Source organism: Lithobates pipiens, unplaced genomic scaffold (assembly GCF_037356315.1).
Source record: "Lithobates pipiens isolate NorthernLeopardFrog02 unplaced genomic scaffold, aLitPip1_a1.2 Scaffold_3, whole genome shotgun sequence".
Lineage (NCBI taxonomy): Eukaryota > Metazoa > Chordata > Amphibia > Anura > Ranidae > Lithobates > Lithobates pipiens.
In genome coordinates, this window is record NW_027507790.1 from 223,957,097 (window position 1) to 223,979,165 (window position 22,069).

General features: G+C 45.7%; 1 protein-coding gene across 1 annotated transcript in view; it reads right to left on the bottom strand.

The window, feature by feature from the left end:
- Window positions 1–12,917, bottom strand: part of OSMR (oncostatin M receptor) — an 86,637-nt gene extending 73,720 nt beyond the window's left edge. Inside the window, exon 1 of the mRNA XM_077462827.1 lies at window positions 12,732–12,917. The gene's annotated coding sequence lies outside the window, so the exon portion shown is untranslated. The remainder of the gene's footprint in view (window positions 1–12,731) is intronic.
- Window positions 12,918–22,069: the final 9,152 nt, after the last annotated feature.

Here is a 22,069-nt window from a genome sequence, read left to right on the forward strand (position 1 = left end):
TACAGGCTGATTTCACTATTGTGGGTTTAGTGACACTCTAATTATTTTCAGGTTTACAACCACTTTTTTTGAAGCCACAGTCACATGTTGATCCTTTTCCATTTATCTGTTTGCTTCTTAAAGCAGAGGTCCAGCAAAAAAAACTGTAGCTGCTGACTTTTAATAAGCACACTTACCTGTCCAGGGTGCCAACAGTGTCTGCCGCCCGAAGCCGATCTGTCCATCGCAGTGGGTCCCGGTGCCTCCATTCGAACTAAGGGAACTTGTGGCTTCCCTGCCCGTTTCCTACTGCGCATGTGCAGGACGCGTGGCGCTTTGGGAATGTCCGGCTGTGTTCTGGGACGCATTGCCTTCTGGGGAATGGGACGCGCTGTGTTCCCAGAGCACAGAGCCCCCCATTCCCCAGAAGACAATGAGAGGAGGAGAAGAATGAAGGTCATTGGCAGATTAGGACGATCGGCCTAGCAACAGCCACTTCTGGTAAGTAAAAAATATATATTTTTTTCTGATTTTTAGGAGTATTTTTATGTAATTTTATTTTATTTTTATTTTTTTCAGGGTGGACCTCCACTTTAAGCCTGGTACACATGTTAATTTTGTTTTGTTCAGCCCGCTATGCTGAGAGGTCGCTGTGCTAACTATGCAATATTATTACGGTGATCTCTGCTGAGCTATTGTGTTCTGACGGAGGACTGCACTGATTGGATGCTGGTTTTTCCACATACACTCAGCATACTGAGATCGGCTTCTGTCGGATGAAGGGCTGTACACATGGGCCAAAGTACGCTGGTTCCTACAGAACCGATTGCCAATAGTCCTGAATTTCCCAGGACATTACAGATTTTCAGCCTATTTTCAGTCAATGTTTACCAGCATTAGGGTCATTTTCGAGAGTCCACATCACTGTGTGATCTGCACACCTCCTTTCTCTTATAGGCTGCAGATGTACTAGAACTCCTAGGGGCAGTGAGGGGACTAATTCCCAAGAATATAATGAGCAAGGATAATGCCAGGTCCCTAGGGCAGGATATTAGCTTTGCTAGAAGGAACTGTGACCTAGACACTGTGATATGGCTTGGGAAGAAGTGTTTTGAATCAAGCCTGAGGAATAAGTACATTGATGCACATTTTTATTTCCATTCCTTCCTGGAATTAGGCTTTAAATAGTGGATTGAAATGTTGCTATTGCCCCTCCCATATAAAACTATCCAACATTATGCAATAAGCAAACATTGGGAAAAAAAAGCATATGATTAAGCAATGGACAGATTTAGAGGGTACTTGTTGGATTGGACAAAGAAACAAACATAGCAATGACACAATGCAGAGAACTGGCCTCTAATGCCGTGTACACACGACTGGACTTTTCGACGGATTAGGTTTGACGGAGCGAATCCGCCGGACAATTCGATCATGTGTGGGCTTCATCGGACCTTTGCTGTCTAAAAATCAGACTGACTTTAGATTTAGAACATGTTTCAAATCTTTCCGACAGACTGGAGTCTGGTTGAAAAATCTGTTTGTGTGTATGCTAGTCCGACGGACGAAAACCGACGCTAGGGAAGCTATTGACTACTGGCTATGAATTTCCTTATTCTAGTCCAGTCGTACGCCATCACGTTTGAATCCCTCAGACTTTGGTGTGATTGTGTGTGGCCAAGTCTTTTCGTTCGGAAAATCCGCTGGAACTCTGCTAAAAGTCCATCAGGAAGACCGTCGGACCTAGTCCGCCGGAAAGTCCAGCCGCGTGTACACGCCATTAGAACGCTGGTCACTGAAAAAGTAACTTTCCTAATTAGAAAAGGTGTTATGTTTATTATTTAATTTGTGTTAATGAGAAGTATCATGTATGTTAAACCACCAATATCTCAAATAAGTTGTCACATGTTAGAGGACTCCTGTACCTTTGTATAATTATCCTCACCCCCAAGTGTCTCCCACTAGGACAAACTCTCACCTTCTCCTCTTACTTCCTAACTGCCTTAAAGTGATTGTAAAGGTTCAGTTTTTTTTAAATTAAAAATAACAAACAAGTCATACTTACCTGCTCTGTACAAGGGTTTTGCACAGAGCGGCCCCCGATCCTCCTTTTCTGGGGTCCCCCCCCCCCCCCCCGGCGGCACTCCTGACTCCTCCTCCTCACCGAGTTTCACCATGGAGAGCCACATTTCATGGGGGCACTCGTGCGGGCGCGCTCCCGAGTCCTGCTACTGCAGGCAGCAGCATTTGTGTTCAATACTATTTAAAGAATCGCATTTCCGAGAGAAAAAAAACAGCACCTATACATTATATAAGCATTTCTAGTAAATATTAATTGTTGTTGTTGAACTACAAATACTGTTTTTTAAGTGGTACATTAATACAAACAGCCTATTTCATCCACATGAGTATCAATTTTGATTTGCAGTGAGGAGCTTCCATTCCACTATCAATCAATCTTCTGGTTGTGTCAGTAAAAATATATTTAATAGTACAGACGACTATGGTATGTATGCTGGTGACTTTAGCTGATAACTATAGACCATGATGTGTATGCATTTCCAAAGGGAAAACACAAAAAGAAAGTATTCTATTCAAAATGTACAGTATATTTATGAATCTTAAGGGAACATAGTTGGGAAATATTTAACCACTTAAGGACCAGCCTCGTTTTGAGATTTTGGTGTTTACATGTTTAAAACTTGCTAGAAAATTACTTAGAACCCCCAAACATTATATATATATATATGTTTTTTTTATAACACCCTAGAGAATAAAATGGCGGTCATTGCAATACTTTTTTTCACACCGTATTTGCACAGCGGTCTTACAAGCGCACTTTTTTTGGAAAAAAATCACTTTTGTTGAATAAAGAAAATAAGACAACAGTAAAGTTAGCCCAATTAATTTTTATATTGTGAAAGATAATGTTACGCCAAGTAAATTGATACCCAACATGTCACACTTCAAAATTTGCGCCCGCTCATGGAATGGCATCACACTTTTACCCTCAAAAATCTCCATAGGCGACGTTTAAAAAATTCTACAGGTTGCATGTTTTGAGTTACAGAGAAGGTCTAGGGCTAGAATTATTGCTCTCGCTCTAACGATTGTGGCGATATCTCACATGTGTGGTTTGACCACCGTTTTCATATGCAGGTGCTATTCACGTATGTGTTCGCTTCTGCGCGCAAGCTCGTCGGCACAGGGCGTTTAAAAAAAAAAATCTTATTTATTTTACTTGATTTTATTTATTATGAAACGGTTTTAAAAAAAAAATTATGTCACTTTTATTCCTATTACAAGGAATGTAAACATCCCTTGTAACAGAAAAAAGCATGACAGGTCCTCTTAAATATGGGCTCTGGGGTCAAAAAGTCCTCAGATCTCTTATTTGGACTTAAATGCAATAAAAAATAAAAAAAAAATGTTGTCATTTGAAAAAATGACATTGAAAAAATGTGCCTTTAAGACGTATGGGCAGAAGTGACGTTTTGATGTCGCTTCCGCCCTGCAGTGTCATGGAGATGGGGGGGGGGGGGCATCTTACCCTCACTCGTCTCCATTCACAGCAAGTGAGAGGATGTGATTGCCTCCGCTGCTGCCGACGGCTCCGGTAAGTGGAGGAGGGCACCAGATCACGGCGGGAGGGGGCCCCTCTCCCGCCACCGATAAAAGTGATCTCGCGGTGAATCCCCTGCAGAAACCACTTTTATCTTGTAGCTGACCGCCGTCCGAACACGGGGATACTAGGGTTATGGCAGCTAGCTGCTGCCATAACAACAATATCCGTCCCCAAAGTAGGGACGTACATAGGCGTGCGGCGGTCGGCATGTGGTTAAAAAGAACGTATTTTGCCAAATTTTTGTTGCAATCAGAAATGAAATAATGAAAAGATTTAAAATACAGTACACAGGGCCACTGATAAGGCAATACAGCTGGCCCTCCTGTACCGGGCCTGGGTCCCATCAGTTCAAAAGGGGGGCCCCACTACCTGCTGAGCAGAAAGGCTGGCTGTACTCCCTTATTGCTGAATCTTGGGCCTCCCCCTGCAGCACTGCCAGCTTCTTCTCCTTTTTCTCACTCTAGATGTGGTGCAGGGGGATTGGTATCTGTGCCCCCCCCACTGTCTGTGCCCCTTTGTGTGCCCCCCTCTCCTGCAATGCAGCTGCCTTACCACCTCTCCTCTCCCGCCGACAGCTGCTGTAAGCACATATATGGATTTTTTCAGGATGGAGAGCAGGAAGGAGGGGGGCGGTAAAATGTCAGATTTACCAGCCCCTTCCTTTCCCGAGTGAACACAGTGTGTGATTGGTACCGATCGCTCCCGTGTCCATTCATCACTAAAGCACAGTAAACTTTACTATACTATACTATTCGGTGCAGATGAGGCTGCAGAGAAAGAAACTGGGGAATCTCTGCCCTCTCTCCCTTTCTCTGTCACAAATGTGAGACATCAGGGGTCTAGTTAGACTTCTGGTATTTCACCAAAGGACCCCCCAACAGGGCAGTTATAAAAAAAAAAAAAAAAAAAGTAAAAAAAAGTAATTCTACAAAAATGAGTTAAAAAATGAAGAAATTGCTTTGCTCTCTCTTTGCTCTTTAGAGAGCATTTTAGAGTCTTTGGGGAGGCACGCTGTATAGTAAGACAAAAATACATATCTCAAAGTACTTTTAGTTTACTGTTATTAGAAAACAAGTGCCAATCAACTGTTTATTTCTTCCAAAATTTGAATTTATATATATATATATATATATATATATATATATATATATATATATATATTTATATATAAATTAATTAATGCTAAAATGAATATGTTTTATTAAATATCAATGAATATATATTTTTTCAAAATTCTAATTTTTTTCTGCCAGAATTTTTTTACATTTTTTTACTTTCCTCTTCCGCTGATATTTCTCCAGCAGCTATGGCTGTCCAGACTAGTGATGGCCGAACGGTTCGCCCGGCGGTCGTTTCGCGGCGAATTTCCGACTTTCGCCGTCCGCGGGTTCGAACGCCTTTTTCCGTCGTTCGCCCCGGCGGACTTACGTGTTTAATGTATACAAGAACTTTAACCTTTCGTGACACGTTTATCATGTGTTACAGGACAACCAATTGAGACATGACAGCTCATGGACACTTGGACATTCCCCCTAACCTATAAATACACCCGATCCGGTGGCCATTTTACATTCTTTCTTCTGTCACTGTAGGGAAAGGATCCTGTGTGGAGTAGGGACAGAGAAAACGCTAGCTATTTGGTACACAAAAGTTCTTTTCAGGACTGGTATAGGTGTTAGGTCAGCAGCCTGAGTTTCTTTTGTCAGTTTAGATAAAGGGACAGAGCGCTGTATGCTGCTATTTTAGGGACAGCTCAGCCAGATTAGTCTTTCTTCATCATCATCATCATCATCATCATTAGCTGTTACTATCAGGTCCACAAAAGAGCTGTTCCAGCTAATCGTTCCAGCCTACTCTTTTTTGCCAATTTGTATAGGGACAGGCAGGAAGCAGTGTGTCAGGCAGTGAGGATAATTTTAAAGACTTGCTGTTACTATTAGTTCCACAAAGGTTCTTTTCAGGACTGGTATCAGTGGTACGGTAATAGGCTTGTACACGTATAATATTCTTTCTTCCAAATATAGAAAGAATATTATACTTGACTGCTGCCCTTCTGCTGCAGTCTGCTAATCATTCACAACTCACTTGTTCCACAAAGCTCTTTATCAGGACTGGTAACTTGGTCTGTCTAGGGTGCTACGGTACATAGGCTTGGGTGCGGTACAGTCTGCTGTTCTGTAAGGACCGCTATCGGTCCACAATAGATAGGGTTGCCGTGCACTACTGCTGACCGCTGCCCTATACTGCAGCAGTCCTTCAGCGGTATAGGGACTGACGCACAGTCTGCTAAACACTAATACACAACCTGCTTGGTCCACAAAAGTTCTTATAAGGACTGGTAACTTGGTATAGGGTGCTACGGTACATAGGCCTGAGTGCGTTACAGTCTGCTGTTCTGTAAGGACCGCTATCGGTCCACAATACATAGGGTTGACGTGCACTACTGCTGACCGCTGCCCTATACTGCAGCAGTCCTTCAGCGGTATAGGGACTGACGCACAGTCTGCTAAACACTAACACACAACCTGCTTGGTCCACAAAAGTTCTTATAAGGACTGGTAACTTGGTATAGGGTGCTACGGTACATAGGCCTGAGTGCAGTACAGTCTGCTGTTCTGTAAGGACTGCTATCGGTCCACAATACATAGGGTTGCCGTGCACTACTGCTGACCGCTGCCCTATACTGCAGCAGTCCTTCAGCGGTATAGGGACTGACGCACAGTCTGCTAAACACTAATACACAACCTGCTTGGTCCACAAAAGTTCTTATAAGGACTGGTAACTTGGTATAGGGTGCTACGGTACATAGGCCTGAGTGCAGTACAGTCTGCTGTTCTGTAAGGACCGCTATCGGTCCACAATACATAGGGTTGCCGTGCACTACTGCTGACCGCTGCCCTATACTGCAGCAGTCCTTCATTGGTATAGGGACTGACGTACAGTCTGCTAATCACTAACACACAACCTGCTTGGTCCACAAAAGTTCTTATAAGGACTGGTAACTTGGTATAGGGTGCTACGGTACATAGGCCTGAGTGCGTTACAGTCTGCTGTTCTGTAAGGACCGCTATCGGTCCACAATACATAGGGTTGCCGTGCACTACTGCTGACCGCTGCCCTATACTGCAGCAGTCCTTCAGCGGTATAGGGACTGACGCACAGTCTGCTAAACACTAACACACAACCTGCTTGGTCCACAAAAGTTTTTATAAGGACTGGTAACTTGGTATAGGGTGCTACGGTACATAGGCCTGAGTGCAGTACAGTCTGCTGTTCTGTAAGGACCGCTATCGGTCCACAATACATAGGGTTGCCGTGCACTACTGCTGACCGCTGCCCTATACTGCAGCAGTCCTTCATTGGTATAGGGACTGACGTACAGTCTGCTAATCACTAACACACAACCTGCTTGGTCCACAAAAGTTCTTATAAGGACTGGTAACTTGGTATAGGGTGCTACGGTACATAGGCCTGAGTGCGTTACAGTCTGCTGTTCTGTAAGGACCGCTATCGGTCCACAATACATAGGGTTGCCGTGCACTACTGCTGACCGCTGCCCTATACTGCAGCAGTCCTTCATTGGTATAGGGACTGACGTACAGTCTGCTAATCACTAACACACAACCTGCTTGGTCCACAAAAGTTCTTATAAGGACTGGTAACTTGGTATAGGGTGCTACGGTACATAGGCCTGAGTGCGTTACAGTCTGCTGTTCTGTAAGGACCGCTATCGGTCCACAATACATAGGGTTGCCGTGCACTACTGCTGACCGCTGCCCTATACTGCAGCAGTCCTTCATTGGTATAGGGACTGACGTACAGTCTGCTAATCACTAACACACAACCTGCTTGGTCCACAAAAGTTCTTATAAGGACTGGTAACTTGGTATAGGGTGCTACGGTACATAGGCCTGAGTGCGTTACAGTCTGCTGTTCTGTAAGGACCGCTATCGGTCCACAATACATAGGGTTGCCGTGCACTACTGCTGACCGCTGCCCTATACTGCAGCAGTCCTTCATTGGTATAGGGACTGACGTACAGTCTGCTAATCACTAACACACAACCTGCTTGGTCCACAAAAGTTCTTATAAGGACTGGTAACTTGGTATAGGGTGCTACGGTACATAGGCCTGAGTGCGTTACAGTCTGCTGTTCTGTAAGGACCGCTATCGGTCCACAATACATAGGGTTGCCGTGCACTACTGCTGACCGCTGCCCTATACTGCAGCAGTCCTTCATTGGTATAGGGACTGACGTACAGTCTGCTAATCACTAACACACAACCTGCTTGGTCCACAAAAGTTCTTATAAGGACTGGTAACTTGGTATAGGGTGCTACGGTACATAGGCCTGAGTGCGTTACAGTCTGCTGTTCTGTAAGGACCGCTATCGGTCCACAATACATAGGGTTGCCGTGCACTACTGCTGACCGCTGCCCTATACTGCAGCAGTCCTTCATTGGTATAGGGACTGACGTACAGTCTGCTAATCACTAACACACAACCTGCTTGGTCCACAAAAGTTCTTATAAGGACTGGTAACTTGGTATAGGGTGCTACGGTACATAGGCCTGAGTGCGTTACAGTCTGCTGTTCTGTAAGGACCGCTATCGGTCCACAATACATAGGGTTGCCGTGCACTACTGCTGACCGCTGCCCTATACTGCAGCAGTCCTTCATTGGTATAGGGACTGACGTACAGTCTGCTAATCACTAACACACAACCTGCTTGGTCCACAAAAGTTCTTATAAGGACTGGTAACTTGGTATAGGGTGCTACGGTACATAGGCCTGAGTGCGTTACAGTCTGCTGTTCTGTAAGGACCGCTATCGGTCCACAATACATAGGGTTGCCGTGCACTACTGCTGACCGCTGCCCTATACTGCAGCAGTCCTTCAGCGGTATAGGGACTGACGCACAGTCTGCTAAACACTAACACACAACCTGCTTGGTCCACAAAAGTTTTTATAAGGACTGGTAACTTGGTATAGGGTGCTACGGTACATAGGCCTGAGTGCAGTACAGTCTGCTGTTCTGTAAGGACCGCTATCGGTCCACAATACATAGGGTTGCCGTGCACTACTGCTGACCGCTGCCCTATACTGCAGCAGTCCTTCATTGGTATAGGGACTGACGTACAGTCTGCTAATCACTAACACACAACCTGCTTGGTCCACAAAAGTTCTTATAAGGACTGGTAACTTGGTATAGGGTGCTACGGTACATAGGCCTGAGTGCGTTACAGTCTGCTGTTCTGTAAGGACCGCTATCGGTCCACAATACATAGGGTTGCCGTGCACTACTGCTGACCGCTGCCCTATACTGCAGCAGTCCTTCATTGGTATAGGGACTGACGTACAGTCTGCTAATCACTAACACACAACCTGCTTGGTCCACAAAAGTTCTTATAAGGACTGGTAACTTGGTATAGGGTGCTACGGTACATAGGCCTGAGTGCAGTACAGTCTGCTGTTCTGTAAGGACCGCTATCGGTCCACAATACATAGGGTTGCCGTGCACTACTGCTGACCGCTGCCCTATACTGCAGCAGTCCTTCATTGGTATAGGGACTGACGTACAGTCTGCTAATCACTAACACACAACCTGCTTGGTCCACAAAAGTTTTTATAAGGACTGGTAACTTGGTATAGGGTGCTACGGTACATAGGCCTGAGTGCAGTACAGTCTGCTGTTCTGTAAGGACCGCTATCGGTCCACAATACATAGGGTTGACGTGCACTACTGCTGACCGCTGCCCTATACTGCAGCAGTCCTTCAGCGGTATAGGGACTAAGAGTTTTGTCACAGGGTGATTTAAAAAATGACAGGCAGAGGAAGAGGCAGGCCCTTCCGCAGGGGTGGTAGGGGTAGGGCAGGAGCAACAGCCTTGAGCCAAAGTGGGAAGTTGCAGAAGGTGCGTTCAATTACTTTAAAGGACGCACCAGACTTGGTTGAGTGGCTCACTCAGCCTTATTCTTCTGCACCCTCCTCATCCTCTCGATCTGCACCCTCTTCTTCACTCTCTGCTATGTGCACCCCCAAAGACACTACCACCAACAACACCACCACCACCACATACCTTCCGCTTGAGTGCAAATGGGGGCCTTCATGCTCCAGTGTTTTAATAGGGACCCCCGTATAAAAAGCATGAGGGTCAAGGACCAGTACTGGGTGGCAACGTACTTAGATCCCCGGTACAAACACAAAATGGCGGAAATGTTACCGCCGTCGCAGAGGGCTGTCAGAATGCAGCACTTCCAGGCCTTGCTTCGAGAAATGCTGCATTCTGCTTTTGCGTGCGCTGGCAGAGGAGCAATTCCCACTCCCAGAGAAGGATTTGCGGGTACCAATCCAACAGCGCCTGCAAGAAGAGGCCGGTTTGAAGATGTGTTGGTGACTTCGGATATGAGGTCATTCTTTCAGCCGACCCATCGACAGGTGTCATCCGGATCCAGCATCAGGGAACGCCTAGACCGTCAGGTGTCCGACTACATTGGGTTAACGGCCGATGTGGACGCTCTGAGGAGTGATGAACCCCTAGACTACTGGGTGGGCAGGCTTGACCTCTGGCCAGAGCTTGCCCAATTTGCAATCGAACTGTTGGCTTGCCCCTCATCCAGTGTCCTGTCCGAAAGGACGTTCAGCGCAGCAGGGGGGATTGTGACCGATAAGCGTACTCGCCTAGCTCACGACAGTGTTAACTACCTCACATTTCTAAAAATGAATGAGGCATGGATCTCGGAGGAATTCAACACATGTGATCAGTAGACCATGTATATGTCTATAAACAATTTTTGGAATCAAGCACACAGACCTTCTTAATTCATTTGGCTCACTTCCCTGACCCAAAAAAGCACACCGTACTATATGCCCCTACCCTCCTCTTTGAAGAGGTTGAGCGGTGTCATATTTCTACTGGGGCTGCTTATTATGAGGGGTTCCCACCATCCCTGTGCTGTGCTGACTTCCTCCTGGGTGTTCTTATTATGAGGGGCTCCCACCATCCCTGTGCTGTGCTGACTTCCTCCTGGGGGTTCTTATTATGAGGGGCTCCCACCATCCCTGTGCTGTGCTGACTTCCTCCTGGGGGTTCTTATTATGAGGGGATCACACCATCCCTGTGCTGTGCTGACTTCCTCCTGGGGCTGCTTACGGTGCTGCTGTCAGCGCTGTATGTCACGGAGCTGCTGTCAGCGCTGTATGTCACGGAGCTGCTGTCAGCGCTGTATGTCACGGAGCTGCTGTCAGCGCTGTATGTCACGGAGCTGCTGTCAGCGCTGTATGTCACGGAGCTGCTGTCAGCGCTGTATGTCACGGAGCTGCTGTCAGCGCTGTATGTCACGGAGCTGCTGTCAGCGCTGTATGTCACGGAGCTGCTGTCAGCGCTGTATGTCACGGTGCTGCTGTCAGCGCTGTATGTCACGGAGCTGCTGTCAGCGCTGTATGTCACGGAGCTGCTGTCAGTGCTGTATGTCACGGAGCTGCTGTCAGCGCTGTATGTCACGGAGCTGCTGTCAGCGCTGTATGTCACGGAGCTGCTGTCAGCGCTGTATGTCACGGTGCTGCTGTCAGCGCTGTATGTCACGGAGCTGCTGTCAGCGCTGTATGTCACGGAGCTGCTGTCAGTGCTGTATGTCACGGAGCTGCTGTCAGCGCTGTATGTCACGGAGCTGCTGTCAGCGCTGTATGTCACGGAGCTGCTGTCAGCGCTGTATGTCACGGAGCTGCTGTCAGCGCTGTATGTCACGGTGCTGATGTCAGTGCTCTGTATTACGGTGCTGCTGTCAGTGCTCTGTATCTCCTGCACCCTCTTGTTTGCCTACCCTGGTCCCTGACCTTCCCTCTCCTCCATTGCCTTCATTAGCTCCATAGTCCTGAATTGTCAGAACAATTTCCCAAATAAAAAAAAAATGCTTGTAGTTATCGATCCCAAATTCACCTCATACATGTATTATGCTATTGTCCAGGTGGTGGGACTACGTGCTACCCCCTAATAATTACCCCGTGGCCGCAAATTCGACCTAAAGGTTTGCGAAATTCGCCTCCCATTGAAGTCAATGGAGCCCGCGGCGAACGGTCGTTTTCGCGAACGTTTGTGTCCGTTCGCGTTTCGCGTTCGCGAAACGTCCCGTCGGAAGTTCGTCCATCACTAGTCCAGACATCAGGGTCTCAATCAATAAGACAATCCCTCGCCCTTTAAACACTATCAAGTAAATTGAAGAATGTATTTAAAAGTCTAATTAACTATTTTTGGTTTCTAGCCAACAAATAATTTGAATAAATCTTTTTCTTGCAGTGGATGTGTGCAGCATGCTTTAGAATTATTTTCACAATATATAAATTATAATTTGCATAATTTTCTGTGTGCTAATATTTTTGATTATTGGTGTTTTTTTTTTCTTTTTACTTTATTTAGTATTTTTCTCATGCTTGTCCTGAAGAAGCTAGAATGGCGAAACGTGTAGAATTAAAAACGCCATGGAAGACTTTTCTTATCCGTTGTACACCGATACGTGGTTGTATTATTGTATTTAATGTTTTTAACCATATTTTGTAAATAAAATCCATAAAGTTTCAACTGTACACTGTGTAAGTAATATATTGCACCTAAAAAAAAATCCCATCCATTTCACCCTCTTGCTACTGCTTTAGAATTATATTTAGATGGTCAGTCGCCTGTACACACATGCAAGTCCTAAAAACTTACCATGTAAAATCTAAAATATGCAAAAGTATTATAAACGACTTTTATTTATGCTCAGCGTAGCAGACTGTATTATCTTTTCTCTCCAAAGATTTAAACCAAAGTAGGAAAATACACTCAAGTAGTTCTTGCCATTACTGCCTATTGTTTTCACTTTCACTATTTCCTGTATAGTTTAGAAGAGTGAAGTGAAGAATCATTTCCCATGTTCATTAGACGGGGGCCCCACTAAGGATCTGCAGGTTCCCAGAGCCAAGAACAGCACCCAGGTCTACCACACAACACAAAGTCATGCAGGTTCACAGCTATTAAAAGCAAAGCGACAGATAATCATGGTGATCAGTAACAGTTGGTATTCCGCTGTTAGCAATTACACAGTCGTACTCACAGTCTATGGACAATGTAGGATTTGTTCTACTTACTTTTAGCTGATTTCCCGAGTTCCAGAAAATTCCAACGTAATGAGGCGTAAATAAAAAAAGGGGGTTCTGGATTGAGAAACTTCAGGGCTCAACATCTACCGGACATTTACTAAGTTTCTGACTTTTAAAGCCTTCTCTCCATCCTCACTAAGGATCTGCCATATCCAAAAAAAAAAAAGACGGAGGAGTGGGAGGATTTACAGGAAGAGGGAGCTGAATCACTTGGCTTCACACACAAGTAGAATTTAAAGGGAAATATAAATTCTTTTTTTTTTTTTTTTTTTTACAAGCTCCTCTAATTTGCCTGTGTCAACAGGTTATGGGCTGTAGTCACTTGTCCTGACACTTGAATACAGCTGCACAGCTTGGTGTAGGCACTGCTAATCTGATTCCTGTAAATTTAACCTTGTGGAAATAAGCTGTGAAGGTTTACAAATGGGTTAGTGTCTGATCCATGAAACATTACAAGCTCTGCTGTTATCACTACACTGAATAAAACCTGGATTTCAGTGCATAGATCTATTTACTCATACTTTTGTTAACCACTTCAGCCCCGGAAGATTTGGCTGCTCAATGACCAGGGTATTTTTTGCGATATGGCACTGCGTTGCTTTAACTGACAATTGCGCAGCCGTGCCACTTTACACCCAAACAAAATTGACATATTTTTTTCCCCACAAATAGAAATTTCTTTTGGTGGTGTTTGATCACCGGTTTTTATTTGATTGGCAGTTTTTATTTTTTGGGCTATAAACAAAAAAAGGAGCGACAATTTTGAAAAAACACACGAAAGGCAAATCCACTTTGCACTAAAAGTGCACTTGGAAGTGCAGCCGCTCTAAATCTAAGGAGTAGATCTGAAATGAGGGGAAGCTCTGCTGATTTTATTATCCAATCTTGTGCAAGCTAAAATGCTGTTTTTTATTTTCCTTGCATGTCCCCCTCGGATCTACAGCGACTGCACTTCCAAGTGCACTTTCAGTGCAAAGTGGATTTTCCTTTAGTAAATAACCCCCAATATTTAGTACTTTTTTCTATAATAAATATCTCCAATTTTTTTTTTAAAAAGCATTTCTTTCTCAGTTTAGGCCGATATGTATTCTTCTACATATTTTTGGTAATAAAAATCGCAATAAGCGTATATTGATTGGTTTGTGCAAAAGTTATAGCGTCTAGAAAATAGGGGATAGATTTATGGCATTTTTATTTATTTTTATTTTTTTTACTTGTAACAGCAGCAATCTGCGATTTTTATCATGACTGCGACATTTTTGACACATTTTTAGGACGATTGACAATTAGTGATCAGTGCTATAAAAATGCACTGATTACTGTATAAATGTCACTGGCAGGGAAGGCGTTAAACTGTGTTCCCTGACTGTGTGTTCTAACTGTAGGGGGAGGGGACTAACTAGAGGGGATGACAGATCGTGGGTTCCTAGCTATTAGGAATTCACAATCTGTCTCTCCTCACAAAACATAACAAAACAGGGATGTGTGTGTTTAAACACACATTCCTGTTCTGCCTCTCATGCCCGCCATTGCTCGTGGCTGGTGGTGATCGAGACCGTCGGCCACGAGCATCGGCACCCCTGCAGTGCCGCGGGCCTGCTATCCCGCTTAAAGGAGCCGATGTATAGCTACGACGGCTCACGGAATTGTGCCGACCTGCCACGGTATGACGGCGGCTGGTCGGCAAGCGGTTAAAGTGGTTGAGATGATTGTAGCCGTAATAGTGCACTTGCAACAGAAACAATTGAGTACTGTACTGCTACTTTTTTTTTTTTTTTGCACTACCCTGTTTCCCCAAAAATAAGACCTAGCGTGATTGTCGGTGATGGCTGCAATATAAGCCCTCCCCCCCAAATAAGCCCTAGTTAAAGTCCTTGTAGGTCTTATTTTTTTATATTTTCGGGAAAACGGTAGGGCTTATTTGGGGGGTAGGGCTTATATTGCAGCCATCACCGACAATCACGCTAGGTCTTATTTTCGGGGGAAACAAGTTAACATACAAATTTTCAGGACCAGCTTTCGGGGTATGTCCCCCTCTTCAAGGTTTCAGCAGTACTGATTCACAAAAGTTTTAGCAGAATGTTAAAAAAACAAAAAAAAAACACCCAATCTCTGAAAAGGAAAAAAATAAACAAACAAATGTACATGGCAATGGTAATAACACTAGTAATAATATTAACCACTTCAATACTGGGCACTTAAACACCTTCCTGCCCAGACCAATTTTGAGCTTTCAGCGCTGTCGCACTTTGAATGACAATTGCGCGGTCATGCTACACTGTACCCAAATGAAATTTTTATCATTTTTTTCCCACAAATAGAGCTTTCTTTTGGTGGTATTTGATCACCTCTGCAGTTTTTATTTTTTGCTAAACAAATAAATAAAAAAATACCGAAAATGTTGAAAAAAAAAAATGTTTTTTGTTTCAGTTTCAAAACTTTGCAAATAAGTAAGTTTTCTCCTTCACTGATGGGCACTGATGGGGTTACACTGATGGGCAATGATAAGGCGGCACTGCTGGGCACCGATGAGGTGGCACCAATGAAGTGGCACTGATGAGGTGGCATTGATGGACACCGATATGTGGCACTGATAGGCGGCACTGATGGGTGGCACTGATGGGCGACACGGATGGGCACTGATAGGTGGCACAAATTGGCACGGATTGGCATGGATGGGCATGGATAGGTGGCACAGGTGGGCATGGGTTAGGTGGCACAGGTGGGCATGGGTAGGCGGCACAGGTGGGCATGGGTAAGCGACACAGGTGGGCACGGGTAGGCGGCACAGGTGGGCATGGGTAGGCGGCACAGGTGGGGATGGGTAGGCACTGATAGGCGGCACAGATGGGAACTGATAGGCGGCATTGTATTATAATATATTGTACTAATGGATGCCAATCAGTGCCAATCAATAATGCATGCCAATCAGTGATGCCCATTGTGAGCACTGATTGGCATCCATTATGGGCACTGATTGGCATCCATTGTGGCACTGACTGAAATCCCTAGTGGTCTAGGGTGGCATACCTTGTCCTTGGCATCCCTGGTGGTCTGGTGGCGTCCCTGGTGGTCCAGTGTGGGCATCCTGGGGGGGGCTGTGCTGATAATCGATCAGCACAGACCCCCCCTGTCAGAGGAGCAGCCGATCGGCTCTCCTCTACTCGCGTCTGACAGACGCGAGTGAGGAAAAGCCGATCACCGGCTTTTCCTATTTACACTGTGATCAGCCGTGATTGGACACGGCTGATCACGTGGTAAAGAGTCTCCGTTGGAGACTCTTTACCGAGATCGTAGTTGCTGGGTGTCAGACTGACACCCCGCAACAACGATCACCGCGATGCGCGCCCCCGGGGGCGCGCAGCGGCTCATAATCCTGATCACGTCATATGACGTCCGGTCAGGATTATGAAACCACTTTGCCGCCGTCTATTTGCTATAGGGCAGATGGCAAGTGGTTAACTATAATATAGTTAGTTAGATAAGACAGAGGGAGAGCTATAGATTGGGGGGGGGGTTGATAGTCACAGAGGGGGCCATAAAACTTTTGGATAATGAGTGCAGATTTTTTGTGTCCAATAGAAGTATCATTCTTAGTTCAAAAGTGTTCCTTTCCTGGATAGTTCCAAAATTCCCTTTAAGAGCTAAAACATTGAGGTCTTCTATAGTATGGACCGGTTGTGAGAAACGATGTCCCACACGTGTGCAGAATCTTCTTTATGTTCTTTGGTTGTATGTCTGTGCAAATTCATCCTCGCTTGCAACTTCTGTCCTTTTTCACCAACTTTGCTACATCCTTTGCTTTGCTTTTTACCTTTGCTACATCTTTTGCATTTGGATATACACAACATTACATGAAGAATATAAAGTATCTATGATTCATTTTACAAGTAGTGCTGTGATAATATACTAAAAAAATTAAAAATCAATCCAAAATATCAACGCAAAGCCCATGTGTTAAATCCACTCAGTGTTGCTAATAGTGATAATTACTAACGTTCTGTTGCTTCTTTAACATAACAGTGCAGTTCTTCTTCAAATAAATATCCACACCTTCAAAAACCTCCTTGCGTGCAACTTGGGATCCCTCTCCCTTTCAGATGAAAACTTACCAACTTGATATGCCTCCTATTCTCATTATTGGCAAAACAGCATTATATGTTTAACCACTTAAGGACCGCTGCATGTAAATGTACGTCGGCACAATGGCACCAACAAGCACAAGCCTTCCAGCGGGTGGGGGGTCCGATCGGACCCCCTCCTGCTGGCTGTGGCGGTTCATTTCGCTTCAGGAGCGATCCGGGATGAGGGAATGGCCGTTGGTTTCTGGCCATCCCCTCTCGATCGCTCCTGGTGAATGAGAACTTTCCCCCGCCTGTGTAGTGTAAACACAGGCAGGGAGGAAGTGATGTCACTCTCCTCGGGGCGGTCTTTTTGACCGGACTGCGAGGAGAGCAGAGATAGTAAGTGCACCGACACTACACTGACATGTAGGTACACATAGGCACACAAATCACCCCCCCCCCGTGATCACCCCCCGATCGCCCCCCGCCCCCCCTCCCCCTCCCAGTCACAGTGTCACTGATTGCAGTGATCATTTATTTACTGATCACTGCATTTAGTGTCAGTTGTGACAGTAAAAACTGTCAGGGCAGTTAGTGTTAGGTCCGGGGTAGCCCCCTACCCCCCCAATAAAGGTTTAACCCCCCGATTGCCCCTAGAGTTAACCCTTTCACCCCCTTTTGCCAGTGTCACTAGGCGATCATTTTTCTGATCGCTGCATTAGTGTCACTGGTGCCGTTAGGTAGCTAGTTATTTTTTTAGGTTCACCGCCAGGTTTTTATAGCGTTAGGTACCCCAATATACTACCCAATAAAGGTTTTAACCCCCTGATTGCCCCTAGAGTTAACCCTTTCACCAGCGATCACTGTATAAGTGTCACTGGTGACGCTGGTTAGCCAGTTAGTTATTTAGTTATATAGGTTCCCCGTCAGGTTTTTAAATAGCGTCCGGGACCCCCATATACTACCTAATAAAGGTTTTAACCCCCTGATTGCACCTAGTTAACCTTTTCACCCCCTTTTGCCAGTGTCACTAAGCAATCATTTTTCTGATCGCTGCATTAGTGTCACTGGTGCCGCTAGGTAGCTAGTTAGTTTTTTTAGGTTTACCGCCAGGTTTTTATAGCATTAGGTACCCCCATATACTACCCAATAGAGGTTTTAACCCCCTGATTGCCCCTAGAGTTAACCCTTTCACCAGAGATCACCGTATAAGTGTCACTGGTGATGCTGGATGGCCAGTTAGTTATTTAGTTATTTAGGTTCCCCGTCAGGTTTTTATATAGCGCCAATGACCCCCATATACTACCTAATAAAGGTTTTAACCCCCTGATTGCCCCCAGGTAACCCTTTCACCCCCTTTTGCCAGTGTCACTAAGCGATCGTTTTTCTGATCGCTGCATTAGTGTCACTGGTGCCGCTAGGTAGCTAGTTATTTTTTATGTTCACCGCCAGGTTTTTATAGCGTTAGGTACCCCCATATACTACCTAATAAAGATTTTAACTCCCTGATTGCCCCTAGAGTTAACCCTTTCACCAGCGATCACCGTATAAGTGTCACTGGTGACGCTGGTTAGCCAGTTAGTTATTTAGGTTCCCCGTCAGGTTTTTATATAGCGTCAGGAACCCCCATATACTACCTAATAAAGATTTTAACCCCTTGATTGCCCCTAGTTAACCCTTTCACCAGTGATGACCGTATAAGTGTTACAGGTGACTCTGCTTAGTTAGTTTGCTTTTTATAGCATCAGGGCACCCACCATTTATTACCCAATAAAGATTTAACCCCCTGATCACCCGGCGGGTGATATCAGTTAGGTTTTAGTGTCAGGGTCTGCGTTGCCCCAGGCAGCGTTAGGTTAGTGCCAGTACCGCTAACACCCACGCGCAAAGCATACACCTCCCGTAGTGGTATAGTATCTGAACAGATCAATATCTGATTTGATCAGATCTATACTAGCGTCCCCAGCAGTTTAGGGTTCCAAAAAAATGCATTGTTAGCGGGATCAGCCTCCGCCCAGCCCACCCAAGTGCAGTATCGATCGATCACTGTCGCTTACAAAACACTAAACACATAACTGCAGCGTTCACAGAGTCAGGCCTGATCCCTGCGATCGCTAACAGTTTTTTTTGGTAGCGTTTTATATTTAAATCCTGAAGGCGGTGTTTGGTTTTCAGGGTCCCGTACGCGGCTAGGCTCCCAAAAAGTCCCCCACATGGTATCCCCGTACTCAGGAGATGCAGCAGAATTAATTTTGGGGTGTAATTTCACTTATGCCCATAGCATGTGTGAGCAATATATCATTTAGTGACAACTTTGTGCAAAAAAAAAAGTTTGTAATATTCCCGCAACTTGTGGCAAAATATAAAATATTTCATGGACTCAACATGCCTCTCAGTAAATAGTTTGGGGTGTCTACTTTCCAAAATGGGGTCATTTGGGGGGGTTTTGTGCTATTTTGGCATTTTATGGCCTTCGAAACTGTGATAGGTAGTGAGGAGTGAAATAAAAAATTTGCACCCTTATGCCGTGTACACACGATCAAACAATCGGGTGGAAAAGTCCGGCAAACTCAAGTCCGCCGGACAATCCCCCCGTGTGTAGCCTCCGGCATACTTTTTTGACCCGAAAGTACGGCGGACTTAGAAAGTAGTTTTGCACTCCAATCTTCCCGCCGGGCTCGCATTTCGGCGGACAATCCGGCCGTGTGTATGCCAGTCCGCCGTACTTTTGAAATTAACAGACTTTTCCCGCCTGGAGAAAAGTCCGCTCATTTGAGCGGGTCTCCAGGTAGGCAGGGCCCACGAAGGAGACGTCGCTGGCCCCGCCACCTGGTATGGACTTAAAGGGGAATCCCAACACGGAAAAAAAATTGGCGTGGGGGTCCCCCCAGGTCCACATCAGACCCTTGTCCGAGCACGCTACCCGGCCGGCCAGGAAAGGGGGGGCGAGCGAGCTGTTGACTCGACGCTCTCTCCGGCCGCAATGCCAGGGACGCGCTGCGTGGCGACTTATATAGGGACAAGGGGCGGGGTCATCGGTTGATGTCACATGGGTTGATGTCACATAGGTATGACAGTGAGTAGTATGTACAGAAGAGGAGTGTGGAGGGTATGAGAGTGGGCACTATGTATAGGAGAGAAGTGTTGGAGGTATGACAGTGGGCACTATGTATAGGAGAGGAGTATGGAGGGTATGACAGTGAGTAGTATGTACAGGAGAGGAGTGTGGAGGGTATGACAGTGGGCACTATGTATAGGAGAGAAGTGTTGGAGGTATGACAGTGGGCACTATGTATAGGAGAGGAGTGTGGAGGGTATGACAGTGAGTAGTATGTACAGGAGAAGAGTGTGGAGGGTATGACAGTGGGCACTATGTATAGGAGAGAAGTGTTGGAGGTATGACAGTGGGCACTATGTATAAGAGAGGAGTGTGGAGGGTATGACAGTGAGTAGTATTTACAGTTGACTCGACGCTCTCTCCGGCCGCAATGCCAGGGACGCGCTGCGTGGCGACTTATATAGGGACAAGGGACGGGGTCATCGGTTGATGTCACATGGGTTGATGTCACATAGGTTGATGTCACATGGCGACAGTCCCAGCATCCTCCGGGACTGTAACATCGTAAGGGGGCGGGGGTCACCATGTGACATCAACCCATGTGACATCAACCGATGACCCCGCCCCTTGTCCCTATATTAGTCGCCGCGCAGCACGTCCCTGGCATTGCGGCCGGAGAGAGAGCGTCGAGTCAACATCTCCAGGAGAAGAAGAAGAAGAAGAAGAAGAAGAACGGAAGGCGGCGACGACAGAAGATCGGGCCACCGCCTGTAAAAGAGCTATAAGAAGGCGTGGTGGCCCGGCAGAAGAACCGAAGAGGGGGACAAGACCCCCGAAGTCGGAAGAAGAGGCCACAGCGATGAAGAAGAATGCCGGGCTCCTCCGCTAGCAAAAGAGCTAGAAGAAGATAGCGGAGGAGTCCGGCGAGAAGACCCCCGAAGACGGAAGACCCCCGGAGCTGTGCAATAAACTATTTTATTTTGTGTGTTGTGTTTTTTTTGTGTACTTTATTTTACAGGTGAATGGGTAGGGGTACATTGTACCGGGTAGCGTGCTCGGACAAGGGTCTGATGTGGACCTGGGGGGACCTCCACGCCGATTTTTTTCGGCGTTGGGGTTCCCCTTTAAGTCCATACCAGGTTGCGGGGCCAGCGACGTCTCCTTCGCGGGCCCCGCCTACCTGGAGACGCGCTCGAAATGAGCGGACTTTCCTCCATGTGTGTGGGCGAGTCCGTTCATTTCAAAAGTAGGGCGGATAGTACGGCGGACTTAGTACGCCGTATTAGTCCGCTGAAAAAGTGCCGTGTGTGGGCAAGTAGCTTGTTCGGAAAGTCCGACGGACAGTCTGGCGGGAAGTCCACCAGACTAAGTCTGTAGGATAGTCGGCTACTAGTCGGCATTAGAAATCCTGAAGGCAGGGATTGGTTTTCGGGGTCCTGTACGCGGCTAGGCTCCCAAAAAGTCCCACATATGTGGTATCCCCATACTCAGGAGAAGCAGCAGAATATATTTTGGGGTGCAATTCCACATATAACTATGGCATGTGTGAGCAATATATCATTTAGTGACAACTTTTTGTAAACTTTTTTTTTTTTTGTGTCATTATTCAATCACTTGGGACAAAAAAAAAAAATATTCAATGGGCTCAACATACCACTCAGCAATTTTCTTGGGGTGTCTAATTTTCAAAATGGAGTCATGGGGGGGGGGGGGTTGTACTGCCCTGCAATTTTAGCACCTCAAGAAATTAGATAGGCAGTCATAAATTAAAAGCTGTGTAAATTCCAGAAAATGTACTCTAGTTTGTAGACGCTATAACTTTTGCGCAAACCAATGAATATATGCTTATTGAATTTTTTTTTACTAAAGACATGTGGCTGAATACATTTTGGCCTAAATGTATGACTAAAATTTAGTTTATTCGATTTTTCTTATAACAAAAAGTAGAAAATATCTTTTTTTTTTCAAAATTTTCAAAAAAACCTTTTTCCTTTTATAAAAAATAAAAATCGCAGAGGCAATCAAATACCATCAAAAGAAAGCTCTATTTGTGGGAAGAACAGGACGCAAATTTTGTTTGGGTACAACATTGCATGACCGCGCAATTACCAGTTAAAGCAGTGCAGTGCGAAATTGTAAAAAGACCTCTGGTCCTTAGGCTGACAATTGATCTGGGACTTAAAGGGTTAAACCATCAGCTCCAG